Source organism: Chrysochloris asiatica, unplaced genomic scaffold (genome assembly GCF_000296735.1).
Source record: "Chrysochloris asiatica unplaced genomic scaffold, ChrAsi1.0 scaffold00001, whole genome shotgun sequence".
NCBI lineage: Eukaryota > Metazoa > Chordata > Mammalia > Afrosoricida > Chrysochloridae > Chrysochloris > Chrysochloris asiatica.
The window spans coordinates 43,868,280-43,874,731 of NW_006408519.1; positions in this window are offsets into that span (position 1 = coordinate 43,868,280).

Genomic DNA, 6,452 nt, shown 5'->3' on the forward strand with positions numbered 1-6,452 from the left:
TTGAGCCTTGGTGTGACTCTATAAGTACTGGACTGCTTACTGAGAGGTTGGCTGTTCAAACTTTACCAGCTGCTCTTGGAAACCCTACACAGGGTCTCTATGAGTCGGAACCAACTCAATGGCACACAACAACAACAATGACAGCAGTACTATGTTGTGGTGGTTATGTGCTGTGGAGTCAGTTCCAAATAATAAAAAACCTGTATAGGATTTCCAAGGCTGTAAATCTTTACTGGAGCAGAAAGCCTCATCCTTCTCCTGACAAACCGCTAGTAGTTTCGAACTGCCGACCTTGAGGTTAGCAGCCTGACTCGTAACCACTACGCTACCAGTGTTCCTTATAGAGAACTCAAATAATAAAATCTGCAGAAACACTCAGGAAGCCCACAGGCTGGTTACTAACCAAAGTACACTTATTCCTTCTTTTGAGGAGATGTGATTTATTTTGCAATTTACTGATCTGACCTCAGTACCGGGGAGCACAGTGGCTCTCTACGCTAAACACTGGGCTGTGAACCACAGGATTGACAGTTCGATCCAACCACCCAATTCATGGGAGAAAGATGAGGCTTTCTGCCCTCCCCCCCAAAATATTTAAAGCCTCAGAAACGCTATACAGCATCTCTATGAGTCAAAACTAACTCCATGACACTTAACAACAACAAACACGATCTGAGTACACAACACCAACTTTATATCTCCTTCCACAGATCCTTTTTTTCAGCTTATCTCTTCATTTTTTAACCAAAGGGGGGAAACGTACAAGCTGGTATGTTTATATGATACCAGGACATGTTTAAGGAGCCCTGGTGGTGCAGAGGTTTGGGCTCTGTTTGGCAGTTTGAATTATTCATCAGGAGAATGATGCTTCTTATAAACAGTCTTAGAAACCCTGTGGACAGTTCTCCCCTGTCCTATGGGGTCACTGTGAGTCACCTAGAGGGCATTGGGCTTGGGTTAGGGCATGTTTGCTTTTGCAGTGGGCTCTACTACTTTCTAACACCCCTTGTAGCTACTCGACACTAAGGATAAGTTACATCACTAAAAATGTTTTGCTTCTGACCATTTCGGCAAGCTCAGATGCATGCATTCTTTTTGCAAAATGTTCTGCTAGTGTGAGTGGAATTGTTTGGTATGTGTCTCTATACAAACTGACAAGACATAGTGAGCTAGGGGGTGGCTGTGGCCTGGGAGTACTGTAGCAACAACACTTTCTATTTCAACACCGCCTTTCAAATTAAGACATCCTACAAAGCGCTAGAGGTGGGGGTGACTTGATGCATTGTTGAAATACAGCAAGTACTTTGGGAGTCCAGCACAGTGTGCAACTTGTAGTCCAGGAAGCAGGGGAGGGAGAGGGGCTATACTGAGGAAAATCATAAAACTAATTTCTGTGATGGTTCTGACTGAGGGCTCAGAGTCAATCTCTATTGTTCTCATCATATCTCAATAAAGTAGGAGGCAAGGGGCCTTATACATGCAAGGACAGAGACAGAGTCGGTTGCAAGAGATGACCACATCTGATGGTGCTGGGGTCCAGTATGGGGCCCCAGCCCCCTCTCATCCTTGCCTCTTGTGTGACCTCCTGACTGTGAAGGAAAACCAGTCCCTTGGACATGTCAATATTTGTTAGTCTTCATATCTCTTCTATGGAAGGTTTATCTTTGAGACAGAATTGAGAAGCACATCTTGGAATAGAGAAACATCACCCCTTTAAGGTTTCTTTCTACTCCCATGCAAATCCTTTCCTTTCTTCTGTACCCTTCCACAGTCCTTTGTCTTCCTCTTCAGTTTGCTTTTTTTCTCCTTATTTCTTTCCCTCGTAATTCCTTTTAAACTCTCTTCACCTGAGACTGGACTTTCACTCACTCCCTTCCTAGAATAGAGGTGCAGTTCTGTTTGGTGGACACATGCTCAAACCCAAGGGGTCTAGACAGTACACTTCTGGGGGATGCGCTTCAACATTTGACCATTAGGGGGTGTCCGTGCGCAACATAGCATCTGGTTTTGTTAGCAGTTGGAAGACAATGAGGCTGGCTTCTGTCTGGAAAGAATAGAGTTGGTGAGAGGACATGAAGTTAAAATATATATATATATATATATATATATATATATTTTGTTGTTGAGAAGATATACAGCAAACATGCACCAAGTCACCAGTTTCTACATGTGCAGCTCTCTGACATTGACGACTTCCTCCGAGTTCTGCCACCATCCTCACCCTCCTGTTCTGAGCCATGTTCCTCAATCAACATAACTCACTGCCCTCTAAGGTTCCCATCTAATCTAAAGAGTTGTTGTTGTGAATTTAATCTAATATTTGTTGTTGTGTTAAGTGCTGTCGAATTGATTCCAACCCATAGCAAGCCTGTATAGGGTTTCTGAAGAGTGGTTTGAACCGCTGACCTTATGGTTCAAACTGTCCTGCGCATGATGTTAAGTGCCCTGGAGTTGTTTCAGACTCATAGTGATGTTGTAGAAAGGCTTCTGAGGAGCAGCTGGTGGGTTTGAATTGCCATTCTTGTACTTAGCAGCCCAGTGCTTATCCTATAGTGCCACACTAGGGCAGACATTCTTGGCGGCTCAAGTAGTTAACCAAAAGGTCAGTGATTTGAACCCAGCAGCTGCTTCATGGGGGAAAGATGTGGCAATCTGCTTCCGTAAAGATGGTTGTTCCCAGGTGCTGTTCAGTGGGTCCCGACTCACAGGGACCCAGCCACACAATTGTTGTTGTTTGAGCCCATTCTTGCTGCCACTGTGTCAATCCATCTTGTTGAGAATCTTCCTCTTTTTCGCTGATCCTCCACTTTACCAAGCAAGATGTCCAGCATCACGGCCTCGGAACCCCACTGGGGCAATTCTACTCTGTCCTGGAGGACAGCTAGGAGTTGGAGCTGACGTGACAGCATTGGGTTCGGTTCAGTTTATTGTTTGGTTTTAAGAAGACTTGAGCGGGTAGTTTTGGTTTAAGGTTTAAAGATGATCTCTTGGCAATTGTTTCTACGATTCATCCAGCCTCTGTGTCCACAGAAAATCTGGAGCCCATGATAATGGAATTGAATTTTCCATCTGCCAAATAGTGAGAAGAGGGTATGAACTTACAGGGCAGATAGGTACAGAAGGAAGTACAGATATCTTCAGGTATGTGGGAGACTGGGCAGGAAGGTCCAGTTCCATCCACACTTAGACCTGAGGTGGGATGTATGTGTGTGAGTGTGTGAAAGCACATGTGTGTCCCAATCCTGCACTTTCAACCCATGGGTCACTTCAGCTTTCTGAGCAGCAATTGCTTCATCTCGAAGACATGCAAGCCAGCAGATCTCAGGTTCCTTCCAGCGGTATTTCTGTAAGTTACTCGTGGGAGGTGGAGTGAAGTCTGAGGAGTGCCGTGAGCGGAGCCATTAGTCCTCAGCAAAGGCATTCTTGATCTGTGGGTGGGCTTTGAATGAAGTCTCCCCACAATGAAGTACGCCTCAGAGTCTGCCCCATGTCAGTGTGAAGTCTGTTCAGTCCCAGTCTCCAGTCTGAGCACTGTATTTCCTGCTGTATTGACAGCAGCTGGCATCAAACCTGACTGATTTTTAGGTTAGGTTGTGCCATCTTTTGGTGCTTCTCTTACATGACAAACTCCTTGGTTCCAGGGAGTCAGGATTGCACTGAGGAGAAATGGTTCTGAATGCATGCCAAGTCCCTGCCATGAGCTGACCCCAGCTCCAAGAACAGAGAGGGAGGCTGAGGGTCCACAGGTGACCAGACCTCATGCGTGACCTGTGATCAGGAGTACTGGAAGGGCTGGCCGAACAAAGAGGAGGGATGCTCAATGATGCGCTGTAATCCCCATGAAGTTCCTGCAAAGTCAGGCTGTCCCGAGCCTGCATTCATAGAAGTCCAGTAGCTGGTCAGCAGGAGGGCCGGGTTCAAGCCAGGCCATTCTGGCCCTGGGCCCTATTGATTCTGACGTCACCCATCCTGACACTGCACAGCTGGCAGCCATTGGGCTGGGATCACCTTCTTAAGCAAAGAGAATAGGATTCCTGAAGCAGCAATACTGGGCAAACTGGATGACCACCTCATGGGCACGTCCCTCCATCTGCGAGTCCCCTGGCCTCACCTTGCTGTGGTGGTGTCTGATTTACTAGTTAGTAAATTCAAGTCTCTTTCTCTCCAAGGGTCTCAGGTGTGTCAGTGGCTGGCCTTGGTTGGGAGGACTGGCCAAGAATGCTCTGGTCTAGACACTTTGGTCTGGGGAGCATCTTCCTGTTTGACTCATCTGGGTGTCTGATGGCAGCTGCTGACTTCCAGACCCAGGTGCAAACGATGATGACTGAGCCATAGCTGCAGTGAGGGGCCCACAGTCCAGGCCTGGGGAGGCTTTGGGAAGTCTGCTCTGTCCAGGGCATATCCCCTGCACCCAGAGGGGTCTTGGCACAACCCAGTGCTCAATGCATCCTGGTGTGTAGCTGCAGAGAGTCTTGGCTGGGGCTTCGAGACCCCAGAAAACTCACCATTGTTTCTGTTATTCTTGTCTCCTAAAGGTCCCCACAGGGCTCTGCAGAGTGCTGTATATGAGGAGGTCCCTTAAAAGCGCACAGCCAGGTGGGTGGGTGGAAACAAACTCCAGAGCATCTCCTGAACAGATTTGTCTGTGTCCTCCCTAGAGGACCCCACATGGACACTCAGAATGCTGGGCACTTGTCCACTTGCTTGGAAGGGTCTGTGAGGAGGAGGGTCCAAGCAGAAGATTCAGTGTCTTTGCTGTCAGCTTCCCAGTGTCCAGCCCTCCTCCCCAGCTGCTGGGGGTACACCACTGCCAACTGAATGGGGAAGGGTGAGATGGAAGGCCAGTCATATGTCTTAGACTGCTACCTGGGAAGGCAGAGAGGGGGAGGCTGGGGGTAGTGGGGAGAAGGGAAGTCTCAGCTACACCTGCAGTCCCCTCCTGACCTTTGCCCTTAGCCTCGATGTCCTGATTCATAACTGGTGATCCATACTGCCCTCCTGCACCTTGTTGAGAGAATGGAAGATAGTGAATACAAAGCACTTTGCCGAACACCCTGCACTCGGTAAACGTTTCATAAAAGATAGCTGTTGCAGACAGGTGGGGTCCTGGCGGTGTCAGGGTGAAGCACTCGGTCCCACACACTCAGTGGTTCGGCTGAACAAAGACCTGGGGAGCTGTCACTGTAAACGACAGCCTAGGACACCAGATGGGGCAGTAATACCTGGTCACATGGGGTGGCTACAAGTTGAAATTGACCACAGGGCACAAAGCACAACAGCCAGGGTGACTGTGAGTCCATCTACAGTTCTCCCAGACTGCCCCAGCATGGTGGGAACCCTGAGTGCTGCCTACTTAACACACACACCTGGCATCCCTGCTCCAGCCCCATGCCCAGGTACTAGGGACCTCTTCCAACTCTTCTAATAGAACCCGAATCCTGTCTTCTCCTGGTCTAATAGGGGTGAAGGTGTTGTTAAAACGGATCACTAAAGTTCTCTGAGGAAAGGCTGGCCAACTCTGGAAGCCACCCAAGAAAGTGATCAGCTTTGTGGGGAGTCTGGGAAGGCTGTCCAGAGACGGTGTTATTGAGCTGGGACTCAGGTTAAAGTGTGATTGTGGAAAGGTAAGATGAAGATTTGGGAGCCTGGGGAGGGGCCAGTGAGGGACAAAGGACATTGCCATCCACATTCTGTGGGGACTTCTGCAGGGGGACAATGGGCACTCATCCACATCCTGACCAAGGGCTAAGAGAATGACAATTTATGACAACAGTGGAGGTGGGGGATGGACAAAGACATCCTGAAGGGCACAGTATTTATGTAACTGGTCTGACAGCAGGGTTCAGCGGCTATCTGGGCCCACAGAGGCAGAGAAGACCAAGGCAGTTTGCCAAGTGCACAGGCTGTAAGAGGGGGGAAGCTTGTCCCCTGCCCCCTCTCCATCCTGTACCTGATCTCACCTGTTGCCAGGATCCCACCTGGGTCTGGTCCCTGGAGGCCATGTAAACCATTCCCCCACCCACACGCTCTTGGACCCCAGGCTGGGTGACATTGGATAGGCCATTTGAACTCTCTAGGCCTCCGTTTCCCAGTCTGGTGGAGGGCACCATGAGCCAAGGGCACAGGGCGGTGCTCTGAGCCACCACTGCCCCCCTGGAGGGCCTGGCAGTACCCTCGTGCGTGCCCACTTCTCTGACAGCTGACAGCTCCTACCTTTTTCCTGCCCTGGTCCTCCTGTGATAGCTCAGGATTGTCCCCGCTGTTCTCTGATGGCCTCGCCAATGGTCCAGCTTCATCCCCGCGCCCCCCTAACCTTACCCTCCCAACACAAATACCTATGACCAGACAGACCTCTTCCCCCCTCCGACAGCCCGGCCTTATCCCCGCGCTCCCGCCCACTCCACCAACCGCCCCGCTCCCCCAGCCCCTCTCCTTAAGCCCTCCTAGTCCCT